Source organism: Haemorhous mexicanus, chromosome 1 (genome assembly GCF_027477595.1).
Source record: "Haemorhous mexicanus isolate bHaeMex1 chromosome 1, bHaeMex1.pri, whole genome shotgun sequence".
Classification (NCBI taxonomy): domain Eukaryota; kingdom Metazoa; phylum Chordata; class Aves; order Passeriformes; family Fringillidae; genus Haemorhous; species Haemorhous mexicanus.
Genome location: NC_082341.1, coordinates 154199603 through 154217783, shown reverse-complemented (window position 1 = coordinate 154217783; position 18181 = coordinate 154199603). Strand labels below are relative to the sequence as shown.

General features: G+C 39.9%; 1 protein-coding gene across 1 annotated transcript in view; it reads left to right on the top strand.

Annotated features, from left to right (window-relative positions):
- The window catches only part of SLC45A4 (solute carrier family 45 member 4), a 62806-nt gene that overhangs the window by 27525 nt on the left and 17100 nt on the right, over window positions 1-18181 (top strand). The window lies entirely within an intron of this gene.

Sequence of the window (18181 nt, the reverse complement as noted above, 5' to 3'; positions counted from 1 at the left end):
TTCAATGAATACTATTTACAACATTGTTTAAAAATTTCCAGGTTAGCATCTTGAATGAAACACATGGGGGGGTTGGTTTGTTTGACATGAGAAAAAGGCATTTTAGATTCAACTTGTGAGCATGTGATGTACAAGTCCTTTCATGCAGTCTTGCTGCAGTTAAAAATGTGTTTTCATATTCAATTGCTAGTTGGTTTATTTTGAGTGAATGGAGTGAATAATCAGTGGAGTTAGTCCCATGGGAGATGCTGAAGAGTTAAGCCTCTATGTTTTCCCGAAATTTTTAATTTTCAGAGCTCATCAGATGGTCTTCATGGATCTATTGTTTGCATAGTCAAAACAGATTCTAAAAAGCTCCAAAAAAAGAACTTTTCTGATCAACCTGACTTGCTAAATAAAACACATGAAGCTTCATCTAGGAATGTTTGAAACTTGTTCTGAGGTTTTGCCTTTTGGATAAGTTGAGATTTAGAGACTTCAGTCCCTTGTACTAGCAGCATTGATTCAATAACTGTCTATTGTAAACTCAAAAACTTGCATCCTGCTTTGCATGGAGAAGATCCCTGGTTTTATAAGTGACCTGTACATTTTTGTTTGCTTTGTTTGTGCCGGCATTTGGATGATTAAAATGTACGGCTGGCTAAGCTGACTTTACCTTACCATAGGGGAAGGTCAGATAGCGTAAATAAACCATCCTCCTAGTTACTGACCCATCTTCCAGTTTACATTACATTTGTGAGCTTTTCTAGCTGTTTCCTCCAGATAACTGAGAAACATCTCTTCCTTTCTTTCCTAACTCCAGTGATCAAAATAACATTGGGATTTGGGGGAAGGGAAGAAGAGGGCTTCCATTTCTAGAAAAGCTGCAAATCGACAAAGAGATGTCAAAGTCTGTGGGCATGCAGCAATGATGTTCCAGGCCACAGAGATAAGAAATTGAGGCAGCAGTTACAAATGCTAGTGCTTTGGGAGCTAATTGAAATCTTTCTGCTTGGCTCCTGTGCCCTCAGCAGGGCTAAAAACAATGTTGGATTCACTGAAGGGTTAAGTTATTCACGGGTGACTTATCTGGCCTCTTTGTTAATTACCTCGTACATGGTTCTGTTTACCTTTATCAACCTCAACATCTGTCTGCCTCAGCATGAACTATATTTATTCCTCACTGGAGGGGGTTGCAATATAGCTGTCGAACTAATGTAATATTCCCTTTGCTTCTTGTTTTGGTAAAAGCAAAGATCAGTTTCTGTGAGATTAAATTGGCTTGAGAAACTATATTTGAGAATTGGCACCTGGGGAAGTGGGGTGACTCAACCAATTTTGCTTATAATACACTGAAGAACAAGAAGCCTTTTGGGTATCCAAAAAAAGATGACGCTTTACAGAGAGTGTTGAATGTTAACAATTAAACTTTACAGTGTGTGCTTGTGCTTTTCTGTACCTGGGAAAACTTTGATCACTGAAATAATCTGAGATTCTTATCAGATATCACTGTGAAAACCTTAGCCACATTAGTATGGTGTTACACTCTTTCTGCTTGCAAGCATTTGACTTTCTTTGCAGTTTGAGTACCCTGGATCAGAGGTGTAGTTATGATTTGGCAGATGACCAACCTGTCCTACTTCTTCTGTAACCCACAAGATTTTATCAGCTGAGGGAGATGGTCACTCGGATGGTCCCTTTCCAGTTCAGTGGTGGTTGAACTCATTGTGTTTAAGTTTCCTGACGTTCTGAAATTTTTACAAGAAAACTTGAAAGAATCAGTGAAAACTGCTTGACTCAATGCATACTGTGAATTGGAAAGGTGCTGAGGCACCCAAGTTACTTCACCCCACTGAAAGAAACTCTAATTTCTGACTTTAATCATTGTCTTTATTGCTATAATTGATGTTACATTGCTCTGTCAGAAATGCAGCTACAAATCTATAACAGCCTTGTAGTCATATCTGGACTTTAGTAGCCTAGCAACAAGTACAAGCCAAATATATATTACATGTTTTTTTTAATTACAGCTTTCTCTTTGGTTTCTTAGTATCTGCAGCTTAAGAATTCAAAATGAATCAGTGAACTTGTTGAGAATTCAAACAATGTAAAAAAATGCCAAATATAACATTTCTAGGTAGAGTCCGGATGAAATTATATTGGTTGACACTTGAAGTTATAACCTCTAAAAATCTCCATTAACCTTTTTGGGACCTATTCAATAAGCAGTTTCTCCCAGCCAGTGTTAAATAGAAAATAAGCTTTCTGCACCTTCAGAACTTAAGTTTTACTTGTTCATGAGTCCAAGGATTTTGAGAAACTGAGTGATTCATGTTATTCTTGACTATTAACACTGCTGTTTGCTACCCCTACCCAGAAACTACAAATTCCATAGGAGCAGGATGAGGCCTTTGTCTTCTGAAACATCTGGTACTTAATGCTGCTTATCTGCGAGAGAGAATTAAAATCCCTGCTATTGTTTAAAAATGACAGTGAATTTTCTTCCATCATTAAACTTGGCTTCTAAGGATTAAGTCTGTAAAATCATCCCAGTTCATAAGTTCATGGAAGATTTGGATAAATGATAAATTTATTTTGTATGGGATTTTGCATGAATAAAAGTAAAAGGAGGAGAAACCAAGGACTGGTGTGGTATAAACTTGGAGAAACTGCTTTTTGAAGAAACTTGTTCTGTGAAATCACAATACAGTACTTCTGTTAATAAGACTTAAAACCAATAATAAATAATTTCCGGTAATTTCAGATTATTTCTACTTTAATTCAAACAAAATTTTGGTTTTAATACAAGATGTAAATTCATTTTAGTTCTTCTGAAAGGTGGGATCCCTGTACCTTTTTCATTTGGACTATGGAAGAAAAAAAAAACACCTGTATTTTGTGGCTTGGGGCGGCTGCTGCTTTCAGCATGAAAAACTCACTGTCTGACTAATGAATAGTGGTAGCTGTAAACATGAAATTCACATTTTATATTTAATATGATAAAAGCTTTGTCAAGCCTTTACTGTTGCTTCAAAGGCTCTTTCAATGCTATTGAGTTTTTTATGAATAGTTAATAGATCCAGAAGTGACTGTCAGCACCAGAGCTGTTCCTCATTCCCCTGTATCAATTAAATATATTACACTGGTGCTCTTTAAAATTATCTATGCACATTGACATAGTTTCATAAGGAAACATAAGGAAAATGAGTTTACATGTGCTGCTTACCTTTATAATGTCACTTAAATTTAGGGATGCTTGTCTGGTTTGCTGCAGGAATAGCTGTGGTTTTTTATGCATTTCATATCTGAGTGCCTCTCTGTGATGGCATCACTTTGTTTTACTGTGAGAGTTAATGGGTTCTTGTAGTAAACATTGGCTAGTCTACCATTAAATATTGAAGTTGGTAATTTTTAGCTTAACCCTGATCATCAGTGTTGTTTTTAGGCAACAACACTGAAAAATAGAATTTCTGGAAATTGTATAGGTCACTGCAAATTATTAGGTTTCATTAAAAAGAAAGGCTGAGCTACACAGCTCAGTTTGGAAATTATTTCTCTCATTAGAGTCTTTCAAATCAGCAAAATACTGTAGTTGCTCTAGTCTCATATACATAGGAAAGCTGTTCAGGGGTTTGGGCTGTTATTTTACAGCTAAAGCAGATATAATATCTCATTAAAAAAGAAATTGTCTAACATTCAAAATTCATCCAGCCTAAAGCTTAGCAGACTATGCACAAAGGGTCCTGAAATGTAGTTCATGTGATATTGCCAGTATGGAAAAAGTGTGTTAAGCAATAATTCAAACTGCTGATTTTGAGAAATCTCCGTGGTAGCTGAGAACTCATTATGCAGAAGAGATTCAATATTTCAGAGTGAATTCTTTTAGTTTGCTGTAGTGACTCTCTCCATTGAAATGTAGTGTTGATACCTGCCTGAGAAGAATGCTTGTAGGTAAAGGGAGATTATGGAGATGTATTTAGAAACCAAGCATGAAATGTTACAGATGAATTGGCTTCTAGGTGTGTCTCTTCAAAGGAATTAAGGTATCAATTGCTGACTCGATTCCTGTGGAAGTGGATAGCCTTCCTAAGGCTAAGCCTGAGATCAAAGGAAATCTAACAACCTGAAAGATTTCTTGGGGAAGAAGGGAGCAAAGGGTTGCATGGGCTGTTAGAGGCTGCCTGTAATTTAAATGAAAAAGAGCTGAGTGGCTGGAAAGCCTCTTGCAGATGGAGGAAGCTCTTCAACACAAAGCAGCACTGAGTCTATTTCAGCTCAGCTCCAGTAGTTGAGTTTATTCCTCATTTCTGCCAGAGGTTACAGTAAGGTTATGTATTTTTAACTGCCTTTCTGCAAAGCTTCATCTTCCACTTCAGCTGTGTCCTACCTTACCTTGTCTTACCAGGAAGAAATTGAGTTACTATAACCTGGCCTTTTATTCCCAAAGTTAAATTCCTGTTCAGTCCAGCTGCCTCCGTGCTCCCAGGCATGGCTGCATTTGATGCTGAGAGTGAATTGCGGGATCTGAATTTCTCTTTGGGAGAATTGATGGCTTGAGAGCTGACCTGTCCCAAGAGAGGGCTGTAACACAGCTAACCTGAGGGCAGGAATTGAATATACAGTGGATCCAGAAAACCTGGAATAATAAACAATTAAATCCCTTTTTCAGCCTTGTTAGCTTTAGTTAGTCTGTAAGATCCTGTAAAGTTTGTATTCACATCTCATGTGGTGGAATGTAGAAGACTGCAAATACTGTGCCTGAGGCGCATGTTAATTGCTCTATAAAACCTCCCCACCCATCTTTTTTTTTACTTATTGACTAATTTTATGCCCACTAAGGGGTTGTGTAAAACTAATTTTACTGTACTTTTTTTAAACTAACAAGCAAGCAGGCTTTCATATCATGTATCACTCTTACATAAAATATCTTTTGACCTCGAAGCAATAGCAGCACAGATTTTGAACACAGCCTTAGTGGAAGGTTGGGTTGAAGATATATTTAAAGCCCTTTTAAAAGAAATATGCTATGGAACTGTTAAGATTTTTAATCCTGGGGGCATTTAGGAGCATGTGCTTTATTTCCATATGAAGGCAAATGCCATGCAATTTGGCAGTTGTGCAAGAGCTGCTTTTACAGCATTTTTTTATATCAATGTTCTGGTTTTTTCTTTAAGTAACACTGAATCTGGCATTCAGAGGCACCACTGATAACACATGGCAGATTTTCAGCTGGGTAATGTGAGGATTCCTGCTGGCTCTAGGCTCCTACAGCCTGTGAGTTTGGATGAAAATCCTTTCTAGGAGAGAGAAGTTAAGTGCAAATGGCTTCAGAGGCTTCTCCCCATAGCATGAAATATGTTTCCTATTGCTACTTACCAGTAGGTAACTTTTTGTTCCCTTTTATTTTTTTTTTTTTTGGCTGAATATGGCTCTCTGGAGAAGCTTCTTCTAAAATAAGGTTCATATTTATTATGATGCTGCTTTTTCCCATTCCAAATCTTTAACAGAATTCCTTCAGCTTTTATTTGTGTACTGTGGGAATTTTAATGTGGTTTGGGTTTTTTTTTCCCATAGCATAAAGAGTGTTCACAGTAAAAACTGTTGTTTGAACACTCTTTGAATCCTCAGAAGTTTTCATTTTTAGAGTTTGTGTGGTTTGAGGATAGAGCGAGTGACCAGTAAATGACACAAGAAATATGAATAGGTCTGAAAACTGTGGGCTGATAGAAGCAGCACAGTGCAGGGTAAAGCAAACTGTGTAAAAATGCAGGCTGTCAGCAAAGGATGGAGGTTTAAAAGCAATTTTTGATTTAATTGTCACCTCTTTTCTTCAAATACTTTTTGACATAGACATTTTAGTCTGAGATTTGTCAGAAGAGCTTGAAGCCTCCGAAACTAATCACTCTCTAAGAAGGAAATGTACATCTCTATCCTTATGTAGCTGTTTCTTCCTACCTGTAGATATTTCAAGCGTGCTTCCTACCTTTTATCTGGAGTAGCCAAGGGTTAGAACAGGCTAAACTGTTTGGCATGACTTAGGTGTTCTTTGAGATCTCTGTTCCCCTTCTTTACCAAGTTCCTTTTCTCCCGCCCAAAGATCTAGTAAAGCACAGAAATAAGAACAATTCAGTTACTAACTAACTAACTGGAAGTTTAGTTAGTGAACTGGGTGAACTGGGTATGGGACCATATTAATAAAGAACTTTTTTTAAAATTTTCATGTCAGCCAATACCTTTAAATTCTTTTTTCTGTCTGTTGTATATTTCTCTTATCATTGGGTCACCAATTGACTTGAAATTCTTTCCTCTCGCACATACCAGACCCACCTTGTTGTGAGACTCAAGTCAAGTCTTTCTGCTGCTTTCAAGGGCAGTTCTAGAGTAGAAATGGGCACAGATGGGAATAAAGGAACTGCAGGATCCCTGGATTTTTACTAAGATTTCCTGTGAGTAGTGGGGGAAAGATGAGAGAAGTAGGGACAGACTTTGGCCTCCTGTAAATGCACTAAAATTGAGTAGTTTTTAACACACATTTATGCAGTGTCTTTCTTAGCCTAAACCCTTCCTCTTAATCTGCTTTCCACTACATGCCCAACATCTCTTTTTACTTCTGTTTAAACACCCTCATCTGGAACAAGATGTCAGGAGAAGCCTTTACCATACATACATGAATTTTTCTGCTCAGAATTTGAGTTTGAGCCTCAGCTCTGACCTAGAGGTAACTTTGCCATAGCAATAACTGGTGAAACATGATAGTGCTTCCATGCTCCTTCATTACAAAGTAATTGCCACCAGGGCAATTTTCCAGCAGGCAATTGCCTGCTCTTTACTGTAAACCTTTCAGCTCGTGGATGGGGTTCTGGTGGCAGAGACTTGGAGATGCAGAACTGAGATTTGGATGCCCAGCCAGCATTGGGACTGGCGACCCCACAGCTTACTTCAGTGAGTTGCTGTTCAGTGTGGACTGAGAGACAGGTTATGAAAAGGGAATCGCTGGGAACTTGTTAGTGAACAGGAGTCTTACTTTTCAAGGAAATATGATTAAAGCCATTTTGGAAATTAAAAGACTGTTAGCAGGCCAACTCATGTAATGTTTTAATATAGGGTTGTCAGAGCTGCAGCCCCGTGAGCTCTGTTCCCCTCAGTCTTCTGTGTGCTTATTGCAAGAGTCTGTCTGTTGTGATGCCCCTCTGGGACCCCATTTAATCATCATCTTTTCACCAAACAACAGTTGAAGAGGTTTCAGATACACTTCCTGCAGGCTGTTCTGCAAGAAATTATTGGAAATGTTTTGTGCTACTGATTCAGTTTGATAATATTTAATACAAGTCCATTTAACTAAATAGGGAAAATCCATGTTATGGATTATGTCTGCATTGGTTTGGCTAAATCTCCTGTAGCTCATGTAACTCCATAAACATCTCCCTCTCCCTGAAGTCTTGAATACCTGGGTACAGAGAAGCACAGATGCAGATTTTTCCAAAAACAGATGAACCCAACTCTGTTAACATTTGGTGATCTTCAGTTGGAGCCTCTAGGTGAATTTTTTCCAGGGTAGTAAATATAGAGCATGTAAACTGAAGAATTTGAATCTGAGCTTCTGTTTTTAGGGAGTGGTGACTTCTGGGCTACAGTTTTCTACAGCAAAGTTAGGTGCCATCTTTCCAGGCTTTTGGGAGTGCTCCATGTGAGGAGAGAGCTTCCACACTTGGCTCAAAAATGTCTTAACAATTCCAGAGCAAGAATGCTTTTCCCCATGGAGCTGCTGATACAGGGAAGGGTGAACAGAAAGGCTCAGTCCCTACAGTGGCCTGATTCTCTCCTTGGTATAAGCTTTGTCTCTAGCAAGTGTCCCATCATGAGGCAGTGCAATTGCTTTTATTATGCCCATAAATTTTGTATAACTTCTGCTCAGATCATCTTCACCTTGAATTTCTATCCTCCCCTGAATCCCAGTGTCTGTTCTTTCTGGCTCAAGTGATAAACAGAGCTGGATCATTTTCTGTGTATTCTCTGTATTGGCTGTATAAAAACATGAATTTCCTGCTTTTATCAGTTGTGCTGCTCTGTAAACAATAGTCTTTCAATAATTCAGTCTATCAGAATTGAGCTTACCCGCCCCCCCCACCCCCCAGGATAATCTGCAAATTCCAAAAATATCCTGCTTTAAATGAGCTCTTGATCTGGAAGTGTTCTAATACCTCTTACAAATGTTATATCTGGACACTTCTGGAAAGTAAGGTATTTCTTTGGAGAATAGAGATCAAGTTCATGCCCTTAAGAGTTCATGTAGGTAGCTGGAAAATAAATATTAAATTACATGTTCTAAAATTAATATTAAACTTGGGTACTCTGGGAAGAATCTGCATGAATTTAAACCAAAGTGTCTCGGGTATTCAGATAAATGATTGTTTACTGGGGTTAATTAGTTGTAGTGGAGACAGTTGTGGTATTCATTATGTTTTCTTTGCCTGATTTGGAAAGTCAGAGTCAGTGTCCTACCAAGCCAGGCATTTTCTGGCAGGGAAGAGTCATTACAGGCATACCTGCTGTCTTACATGGACTGCATCAGGTGACTTCAAAATGATTGTTTATCATACTCAGCTGCAATTTAAACAATTTTTGGATGTCACTGAAATATCTGATCTGCTGTTTTCTTCCAAGCTGCAGCAGAAAAGAAAAGCAGATGCAGTGTTCTTTGCTCTTTTTTCCTCCCCTTAAGTCATTATTCTGCAAAACTTTAAAGGAATAAATTTCTGGTTGCTAGACTTTGGTGTTAGTTTATCACCTCTGTAGTAGTTCTGCACTACATCTGCTGTTTTAGAAAAAAGGGTTTGAGTATTCCTGATTTAATGCCTTTGCAACATAGAATCATAGAATGGCTTGAGCTGCAAGGAACCTTCAAGACTATCCAGTTCCATCCCCCTGCCATGGGCAGGGAACTTTCCACTAAACCAGGGTGCTCAGAGTTCTGTCCAGGCCTTGGACATTTCCAGGGATGGGGTAGCCACAACTTCTCTGGGCAACATGTACCAGGTCCTCACAGAGTAGAATTTTTTCCTAATATCCAATCTAAACCTACCCTCTAACACAAAGCAAATAATGCTTACTTAATACTGACCTTAAATAAGAGCAGAAGGAAACTGTCTTCTGTATGAAATTAAAAGAGAACTTAAATTCTTTCTGTTCTGTTACAAGCAACAGAAGTATGCCAGAAACAGTTTTCAAGCCCAAACTGGCTGACATCTCAGAGCTCATGGCTGAGCCTGTGGTGAGCATCAGTGTTGACACCCCTTCCTCAATGACTTCTTGGGTCCCCCCAGTATGGTCTGTGTAACTCTGTAACTTTGGAGAAGCTCAAGAAGTGCATGGGGGAGCCTTCACAATATTTGAGGTTGGCATGAGAAAATAAGATTTTGTAATCAGTTAAAAGGCTGAGGGTGGTTCTTTCTCTGTAATTTAATTAAGCAAGAGTGCACCAAGTGCTCCCCTTTCTCTGAGGTTGTCAAAGTCATGCATCATAAATTTTGTGCCAGGGACTCCATCGGTCTGGAGAGAGTCAGTGTGTGCCAGAGGTTATGGAGATAATTGGAGAGGAAGGTTATTTTTCTGCGCTGTGTACTCCTACCCTAGTGATGTGGCAAATGTGTTTAAAATAAATTTTCAAATGTTTTTAAGCAGTAACATTCAGGAGAAGAGTTTGGTACAAGTTTTGTCAGGTATGACAGGATTGCCAAATCTTGCAAATTATTTAGGTTTGAATCTTAAAAAATTATTTGGGGTCTTTGTTGGATGACTGAATAATGTTGTGTTGCTACACCTGTAATTTATGTATAAATAACATATATATGTAACATATATAATTATATATGCATGTATGTATAATGTATAACTTGTTCCATCCTTTTGTAAGGTTAAATGGCAAGAAAAAATTATATGGAGAGTGATATAATAAATAAAAACACTTATCTGGTTGTTGGAATAGAGTTCTGTTCTGCTTCCTCTCCAGTGGAGTCTAACTCTCATAATTTGCACATTTGGAAAGGAAATGTTTGCTGTTGTTTGTGCTGGTGTGCTCTGCTTGTTTAACTTCAGGTTTTATTGATAAATTTATCTTTCCACGTGTAGCTTCACTGATTGGGCAACATAATACATGTGAGTAAAGATCACATTTAAGAGTCTGCAGTAAGAAGTCATGTTCATCTTGCACTATTCCATTTTATTCCAGACTATCAATTCCTGTTATTTGGTGCAAAGGGACTCCATGGATCTCATTATCCTTCACGTACAAATGCAGTTGTATAATTTTAAAACAGCTGAGTGAGGGTGGGGAGCCACTTCTCTAGGACACAGTGAGTGAGTTATTTGGAGTGATGCCTGAGACTGTGCTCTAGTTACTAAAATCTCCTATGAGAGCAACCCTGTAGTATGACCCTGCAAGCTCAAAATACTAAGATCAAGGGTTTTATTAACTAGAATTTAGCAGACTTCAATGTGAAAGCAGCTCTGCTTTTAAATCTCCCCTGTGCATGTACAGAACGTGTTTCACGTAAGTTAATGTTCAAGCCAAAACATGCAAGTTAGGAAAGTTTGAAAGTTTGAGGCAGGTTCCATAAACATCAACACTGTCTTTAATCAGCCTCAGAATTTCATCTGAGAGAATAGTTTTCTATAATGCTTTACCACAAGGCAGGTGGTTGGTGGCATGAATAGCTACAGAGAAAACCCACATTTTTTGGCAGGGAAAATCCTCAGTTGATTAAAACTCTCTGTCTGATAGTCCTCATGCTTATATCTAGAGATCATTCAGCCTGTGGTGAAGTGCAGTGTTTTTCCTGGAGCAGTGTACATGGAAAGCTGTGCCTGCAAACTCCAACATGCTGTTCATTTGTTGCAGCAAACAGGGAAAGCACTAATAGGATTTCTGTTCCGCTTGATGTAGCCACATGAGGAATTAACCTCAATAAAGGCAACTGCATAGAGGAATTCAGTTTCTCTTTAGGGGCTTAGGATTGGTTATTTGCAAAATTCGCCTGTTTGGTTTTTTTTTTTTTTTTAAAGCAAATAATGAATAATGAGTTAGAAGAATCAGCATGTTTCTTTATATATTCATTCATATAATTCAGCAACACTTTTAAAACAGCAAATAATTAAAAAGCAGATGCTGTGTTACCACTCTCTGCTGACTTTCTTGTAGAGCTTCCCAGTAGCACAGTTATGACCAAAATGATCCCAGACAGAGTGTTTATTCCTGTCATAAACAAACCTGTGATCCAAATGCTTTTAGAAAGTCCAGAAGGTTGATTTTTCAGCATGGTAACAATTAACAATGCACTTTTTGTAAGCCTGTCATGAGAATGGTGCTTTTTTGTGAGGCTTTGAGTATTGAAAAGGGAAGTAAAGCACTTTGAGACTGCATGATGTCAATGGGCTGAGGAGTGTAGGTAGGATCAATTCAGCTTTTTTCTTTTCTGGCAGTTTGGGGGGAAATGGCTTTTGGAATATGAAGTGTATATTAGGTAGCTATAACATTTATTAGGTATTACATTTTTTTCTGTTGGGTCAACCAGGGTAATTGTAGAAGGAGCTGCCTGCACCACCTTCTGACCCTTAAAAGCACTATGAAAATGTGATCCCAGCTGAAATGTAAAGATCAACTGTCTGGTCACTAATCCCCAGGAAGAGAAAGGTTCTCAGATGGTGTCAGCAGGGCTACACAGGCCAAAAACCACCTCCTTAAGTCAATGTTTTCATGTGACTTCCAAGCATGTAGTCAAGTCTAAAAACTGGGGAAGGAAAGAATGATTTTTATCAATGTGCAGAGACAAGCTCCTTTTACTCTTGAGGCTGGAAATGAACTGGTTTTTTTTTGCTGCTTGCAATTCAAGGGCACAAATATTGTGCTGACCGGACTCTGTCTGGCTGCCTGCTCAACAAAAAAAAAAATACTTTTTTGGCTACCCTCAAGTCTGCTTGCCTTCCTTTTTCAAGTTCTGTTCCTGGATACTCTGAGCAGATGCCATGCTGGACTATGTATATGCCAGTCATTTGTTTGGCAGGGTGAACCAGATCCTTTATGATTCCCTAGAGCCTGGGAGTTGGTGGAGTGGAACAGACACATTGGGGGAAACTTCTGCTGCAGTGCATAGGAATTAATATCTTGGTGATACCTGCCAGCCCAGTGTTTTCTACAATGGTAGTTTAAAAGTTTTGGCCATGAGCAAATCCCAGAACATTTGGGATCTCCTAGCCCTGCTGATCATCTTGCTTGCCCTTGCTTAGTGATGTCAATCAGGCTTTCACCTACCCTTAAGGTCTGGGTAGAGCAGTGTGGTATGATACTCAAAGCTTCCTTTGTGCACAAACTCTTTGCCCTGTGGAGAAGAGCAGCACCAGAGCAGGGAGGGCACAGGCTGCACCTACTGCTGCCTCATGGTGCTGCTGGGCAGCCCCATATTGAATAGGTCTCCCTTAAGCCAGTATGATTTTAATTAAAAACTTGTTCTTAAGGTGAAAAGTTGTTTGTTGACCAGACTTTTTTAGGAGGTGGGAGGGTTGCTTCAGTCTGGGTTAAATATCCAGAGTTAACAGTTGAGGTTTGACTCTACTTGGAGTTACAGCTAGGGGTTAACACAGGATTTGACTCAGCTGTGTAAGTAGATGGTCATATTCTAGGGTATTAATGTGTTAATCACTGCAACAAAAGCTCCACTGTTGATTAACAGAACAGGTTGCTGAAGGATTTTCTCTGTGTGTATGTGTAGGAACCTCTTGGGTTTGGGAATTTTCAAGGAACTCAAGCCAAAGTCCTGTGTTTATAAATTTGTCAATATTCTAGAAACAGTGACGAAAAACCCTATTGAGCTTTGGATAAACTGGGATGCTGCATCTCTTCAGGCAACACATGTCACAGTAATTGATGTGTAATCTTGCAGCCAGAGGAGCGGGAAGTGCTGCAGCGTTACGTAATGCGCCGAGCCCAAGTGGGGCATCACGGACGGCTGCTGCCTTTCAATTACATCCCATAAGGGCGAGGGAAGGATCAGTGTGCTGAAACAGCTTATTGACTGCTGCAGTCATACATGGGCCTGCATACATTTAGACACTTAGTAGTGAAGGGAAATGGATGCTGATGTTGTGTGTGTGACCTTCGAGTCCTGTATCTGCAGCTTGCTTAACCAGCCAGCGACAGGAGACAGGCTGGGAATAAATACCCTGACATTATGAAGTCAGCCTTGGGTGATTCTATGATACAGAACACCACCTGTGTTTTTCTGGAACACTGAAGAAAGTTTTCAGTTTTTTACTGGATGTAAATACCTCTGATATGCCCTTAAAACTGCTCAACAGTGGTGGTTAAAAAGAAATTTTTTTCTGAGTGCTAGTTCAGCATGCTGGAAGTTGCATCAGATTTAATCTATATTCCATTTCAGCTTGTTAAACACTGTGATGCAAATTTCTTATTAGTGTCAAAGTGATATATTTCTAAATATTGGTTAATAAGTGAGAGAGCAAGAAAAGTTAAAAACAAGTTTCCCAAGAGCCAAAAAGGACAGCACAGATAATCTGGCAGACTTGAGTGAATCAGCTTCAGCAGTAGGTGGGAGCCCTTGGCAATGTTGTGTTTCCTTGCTCTCTCTGCAGCTTATTTTCCTGCTGCAGCATGGGGAAAGCTTGTTTGGCATTCTCCGTATTTGAGCATAAAAGGTTCAGCTTCAGTCTTAAGTAAAGCTGTCACTTTACACTGTACCCTGGCAAAAATAAATACTGTGGGTTTGATAAGGATATAATTCAGTGGAACCTGTAGGAATTGCTAATTAGCTACAGTAAAAAAAAAATAAATCTACAACAGCAGTTAATTCTGTGGCCTTTCCTTGAGCAGGGCCGGTCATATGCATTGCTTTTGATTCCTCCTCCTCTGCAGCAGCAGGAGTACCAAATAAATCAAGTAATAGACATATGTGTCAATATTGGATAAGGAAGTAGGAAACTGGATTGTTATAAAAGCAGTAAGCTAGAAACAGTCTTCTACCTGAATTACCATAGAAGTAAGTAGGTTAGTAGGAGGATTAGAAACTTTAAAATAAATAATGGAAGCTTTAAAAGCTATGCTTGACAGCATTTGTGATCATGCTAAAAGGAAAATCACATTTGCCTGCCTGCAGATTCCTCAAACCTCAGCTGTTCCCAGGCTTTTGCTTCCCCTCTCCCCCTTCCACACATACCTTTGGCTCACTTCTCTTAACATACGCCTCTCTTTCCTGACACAGCACCATAAAACTGGGTTATAAACCAGAAATTGTCGGGAAAGCCACATAAACCTTTCTACAACTTTGGCAGAGCAGCCGTGCAGCAGCAGAGCTTAATGAAACACTGACGACTCCCACAGCTGCCAAATATGAGAAGAGGAGGACAGTTGTAGGAGGGTGAGAAGCAATAATTGAGCAGAGACAGAAAATGGGAGAGCTGGATGATGAAATCCTTTAAGAGGCTTGTCACTTATTTCCTTAATTCCATTTTCTAGAAGTGTTATTTAACCCACCGTGGTTGCTGCTGGCATGCTATTGCATAGGGAGTTTCAAAAGGCAGAACAACTTTGCCAGAAGGAGATATTACTCTTCTGCAGCTTAAAAACACCTCCAGAACTTTCTGTGAGAAACATCACACTAATATTTCTGTACTGAAGCTGTTGAAGGGCAAGGGCTTTGTTTTATTACCAGTTTAGCTGGTCTTTCAAAATGGATGGCTCTAGTCTAGGTGCAGACATGGCATGAAATAGTTTCCAAATTTTTGGGAGTTAATTCTGCTGTAACGGTGTTGACTTGTTAGCATCCAACTCCTAAGGAAATAAAAAATTTGAAATACAAGTTTTAAGAAAATGTCAGACAGTTTTTCTACATCTCTAACCTAATATAATTTTAATTTTCCTATTAATTATTTGTTCCTATTTCTCTAATGTAGATGTAGATTTTGTCTTGAGTCCTGTCCTTATGATAGGGAGTAACTAAAGCAGAAATGTGGGTGCATTTTAAAGGTCTTAATGTGCTGTAGAAGGTTTGAATATCACAGCAATGCAGGAAGCAGGTTCCTGTCCTAGAAGACAGACAGTGCCCCAGCCCTCTCCCCTCAAAGTGTCTCTTTGGTCCTCTGGGTTTTTCTTGACCATTCCAGGGTGGCTGCAGCTGACTTCTGCTGGTAGTTTTGGAACAAATTTTCTGCTTTTTGCCCCTGGACGTCAGGTTTTTGCTGCCATGTTTTTTATGTCTCTGCAATATTCCTATTAATTATTTGTTCTCTTGATTATCACTCTCCTCAGTGCCATAACCCCATCCAATGGAGAAATTGTGCTTTATCCCTCCAGTCTTGTGTCCCACAAAAAATTCCTTGTTTGCACAGAGGAGGCAGCCCTGAATTACCTCCAGAGCAGTAACAGAGCAGCTGAGTGAGCTGAGAGCTCAGCATCCCAGCCCTTGTGCAGCCATCCCTGCTGACAAGACCTTGCAGGAGGGGGATGAGGGAGAGGAGAGACTTCTTGCAAGTGGCTGATGTTTGTGCTCCCGCAGTGTTCGGCTCACAGGGCACATGTACTCCTGCCTGTGAGATGGGGATAATGTGCTGACAGCTCCTGAATGTTGCAGGCTAAGCACAAGAGCTCTGATTCCACAGGCACAAGAGGAATTTCAGGATGTGAATTTTACCAGTGGGAAGATTGAAGGCACAGTTTTGAGATGCTGTTTATGCAGTAGGTTGTTCCTGAGACACTGAGCGAATCAAGATGCCTGACAGCTTGCTGGGCAATCATTTTAATGTAGGAAGCTAAGCAGCAATGAAAAACCTCACAGTTTTGTTCTGAGTTCTTCCACCTGCTCTCTTGCAACTGAACTGAGCCCTGTGATCACAAGTATTGGTCAATTTTTCACCAGTGTTGTGCTGTTTGCTGCTTCTTCCAAGCAGGTTCTGAACAAGCACTTGGCTTAAGTAAGTGCCTTATGGAGGCTGGGCAGGAGTCATTGAATGAAAAACAAATTTTTAGTCTAGAAATGAAGTCCTGTATAAGCTTCATTTCTTATCACCCCAGCAGCTGTAAGATACTGTTGCATTAGGGCTGCAAATTAAAGGCTGTCTCATCTCATGTGCTGGCAGACTCTGATTTCAAGAAGTACTTTAAATTATTTCCTTCTTAAAAGCTTGTACTCTCACTGCTCAGATCATGGTAATGGGCCCCAGGACCAATTACTGTGCTTTCTGTGCTTTTTTTTTTTTAGCCCTTCCCTGTTGGTCAGAGTTCCTGTTTCGATCCAGAAGTTAGAATGTGGTTTCTCATGGGTGCAGCAAACTCTATGTACAAGTGCTGACTGTACCTCAGTAGTGCTCAGACCACCAGTCAGGCCTATTCCAGTGCATTGGTTCAACCTGTGTTGGCTCAGGTATGGTTTCTCTGGCAGCTCAGGGTCCCACTTGAAGCCATTAAAAATCCTGTAATCTGAGGGGAGATAGCAAGAAGCAAAGAATATATGGTCAGTTTCATGGTGTCAGAACAGGCATTGCAGCTTGTTTGCAGTTTCTCTGGGAGACACAAATGTGTGGCAAGTCCGTATTTTCATTTAAATGCAAGGGAATGCATATTTGGCTGAATTTATGAAATTGCTCTGAAACCCCTACTCCTCATATAGATCCTCTAAAGCTAAACTGCTTCAGTTTGCAGTGGTTCATATAATTTTTATGTATAAGATGAAAAACAGATAGCAGAGTTTGAACTTTTCCACAGCTTTTTGACAAGAATTGGTTCTGCTTGGTGCACTCCTTAAAAATAGTCTAAACAAAGCAGATTGTATAAGCAATGCAGTTTTAAACAGATCAATGTGAAATATTTTTAGCAGCACACAGTATTTTATACAAGGATAAAATTGTGGAATAGAAAGCATTTGCAGGGCACGACAGCTTCTTGTGTTCATTCAGAAATTTGTATTGTGTTTATTTAAAGTGTATAAACAAGTCTCTAGGTGATGATTTCTAACAAATGAAAATAGGACCATAGCATCCTATTCCCATATCAGATCTTATTGTTAAGCTTATAAAGAACTATTTTTCCCCCAATAGAACTTATCAAAAAGAGATTTTGAATAGAAACTGCTGCATGTGACTTAATCTTTCTTCCATGTAACTCGTGACCTCACGCAGCCCTTAGACTGATGGTGACACAGTGAGCATTTCCTGTGAACTGTGAGCAGTGCTGGTCCCACTATTGTTGGGCACTTTTTTTGTCTGGGAAAAAACAAACCCTTATTTACTAGAAGCCAGTGTCCTGTTTGTTTGTAGCTGGCTGGGAAATGCCATATTACAAGGGTCTCAGTGGCAGTCGTCGCTCCTAACAGAAGCTGTTGTTGTGTTTTGCTCTTTTTCTCACTGATTTGTATGAGACTTCTGAGTCTGCCTTGTGACCTGCTCCACATTCAGTTCACATTCAGCCACAAATACTAACCTTGTTTATCCAATATGTTTTTTCCCTCCTCAGTGTTTCCTCAGATTAGCTGTCAGTAAAAGGCTAAATAATAATCCTCCAGTTATTATTCCTCCCCCGTGAGGCCACCAGGCTGCTTTTCCAAGTTGGTGGATGGCGGTTTGCTCTAAGAGCTGCTACCTGGCAAGGCAAGTGTGGAGGTGGAAAATTACAGACAAAATAAAGGAACAGCATTAAATTGGTAATGGGATGCAGCTGCTTTGGCCTTTGAGTCTGCATGTGTGTCTCAGCAACCTTTGGTAAAGGCATGTGCTGCATGAAACCACTCTTGGCCATACAAAATCAGTTCCAGCTGAGCTGTGGCCTGTTCTAGGGGGACACAGCAGCTCTCAGCAGTTGGGACATTTCACTTCTGGCTGCAAGAGGTTGTGGACAGGCTGTCAAATGGATGACAATCTCATGGCTGTGCTGCCTTGAAATCCAGTCCAAGCCAGCATCTGTGCATCTGTTGTGCACGTCAGAGACTGGATGCTGCAGGGCTGCTGGCCCAGCACGTAACCATAGCCAAGTTTATTTAAAATACACCCCCCAGCTGAGTCCTTGCCACTGAATGGGGCCTCAAAAGGAACTTCTTGGTGTCAAAACATTCCCTCTGTCTCTACATTTCTGCTTATTGTTGTCTTTCCTGCCTCAGCTGCCTTCTGAACTGTCTTCCCATTTTAAAATATTGCATAAAATGGT